Genomic DNA, 1895 nt, shown 5'->3' on the forward strand with positions numbered 1-1895 from the left:
CCCCGCATCTCTTCATCACTGTCTTCTTTCCGTATCTTAATCTCTGTGTGCTTCACTGGGGAAGTGTTTAGACCTTCTTTTAGTTTGCTCACTCCCATCAGCTGTGTCTAATTGCTTTCCATCGACTTTTTAAATATTAATCATTCTGCTTTTCATTTTTAAAGTTTCATTGATCTATTTTTCAAATCTGTTCAGTCATTACTTATACGCTCTTATTCTTTAATCATATTTTCATTCGCTTACTTTATTTCTTTAAACATTCACTAGCCTTATTTTGTATATTCCCTGTGTGTTCGTTTCAACGACAGAAGGATGTGAGGGTCTGATTGTCCTCTCTGCTGGCCTTCACTCTTGACTCATTCTTTTCTTGTGGCTTTTATTGTGTGTGTATATTTCTAGGAAGTTTATATGCGTGAGACCCAGATTGAAGGTAGATTTGCCCAAAAAGGAGAGGTGATTTCCTTCTGCCAAGTACTTGGGAGGACAACTGGCCTGGAACTACTTTAAAATAGCCTGAGATTAAGTAGCCTCAGTCTGAATGAATTCGAGGTGCCAATCTGTATGTTAGCAGCTCGTGCTTGTGAATTCTCGTGGAGGCACACCACTCCCAGCACTGTGCTGGAAAACACACTTTTGCTTGCCTCTGGGGGACTGGAAGGAAAGTGGTCTAGTTTCTAGGTCACTCTTACACTGGCAATGTAACTCTGTGGAGCAGGGTTTCTCAGCGTCATCACTACTGACACCTTGGACCAGATAATCCTTCGTTGTGGGAGGTGGTCCCGTGCATTGTAGGATGGGTAGCAGCATCCCTGGCCTTTACCCAGTAGATGTCAGTAACACGTCTTCAGCCATCACAATCAAAAATGTCTCCACACATTGCCCCATATGCCCTGGCAGGTAGAATCACCCCCAGTTAAGAAAGAGCTATTGCGTATAGGGCCATGCCACCCTGAACAAGCCTGATCCTGTCTGATCTCGGAAGCTAAGCAGGGTCAGGTCTGGTTAGTACTTGGATGGGAGACCAGCTAGGAAGACCAGGTGCTGTAGGCATAAAAAATAAAAATAAGGGATTGTAAGCTGACAAGGTCCCTGCAATCTGTGAGGTCAACCAAGGGTTGCCTCGCTTAAAAAAAAAAAAAGAAAGAAAGAAAGAGCCACTGCTTTAGCGGAGCAGCAGAGAGTCTCCTGTTAGACCCCATCCTTGCAAACATCTTGAGCTTTGTCTCCCCTTCCTACGGAGCCTTGAGAATCAAAGTTTAAGGTTATCCTGTTAATCGAATGCTCTCGAGAAGAAAATCACTTCGTCTCCCATTCCTGTGGAGCCTTGAGAATCAGAGTTTAAGGCTATCCTGTTAATCGAATGCTCTCGAGAAGAAAATCAACCTGTCTCAGTGACCCAATTTTCGTCTGTATTTTTGCTTTCTTTTAGAGTTGGCTTCTGAATATTTCTTACTAACTTATCAGTTCACCGACACTTTTAAAATGGGTGTGTGTGTGAGAGTGTGTGTGTGTGTGTGTGTGTGCATATGTGTGTGTGTGAGAGTGTGTGTGCGTATGTGTGTGTGTGTTTCAGGGTTCCCAGTCTGCCACCTTACCAGGAATGTGAGCTCTTTTAACATTTTTTTGCATCATTATCTCCTTTCACCCAGTCTTTATTCTCCATACGTCTATAAAATTCTTACTTTTAATAGTAGGAGCAAAATGACAAAATTATAGATAATTTCTTTTAATCAACATATTCGAACCTCTTTCCATTACCGAGCCTTAGAGGAATAGCTTTAAAATTATCCAAATCGTGCTTCGATTGTTCCCTTTCTCTCTTCTGTCTTGATCGCTGAAATCAGTTGTGTTCTGGACCCGGCTTTACCTGCTCACGAAAGCCAATTGATTGTCCA

The 1895-nt window shown here is 42.5% G+C and overlaps 1 pseudogene; it reads left to right on the plus strand.

Moving 5' to 3' along the window:
• Positions 1–931: 931 nt before the first annotated feature.
• LOC112480511 lies at positions 932–1050 on the plus strand (annotated as a pseudogene).
• Positions 1051–1895: the final 845 nt, after the last annotated feature.

Source organism: Pteropus alecto, unplaced genomic scaffold, assembly GCF_000325575.1.
Source record: "Pteropus alecto unplaced genomic scaffold, ASM32557v1 scaffold74, whole genome shotgun sequence".
Lineage (NCBI taxonomy): Eukaryota > Metazoa > Chordata > Mammalia > Chiroptera > Pteropodidae > Pteropus > Pteropus alecto.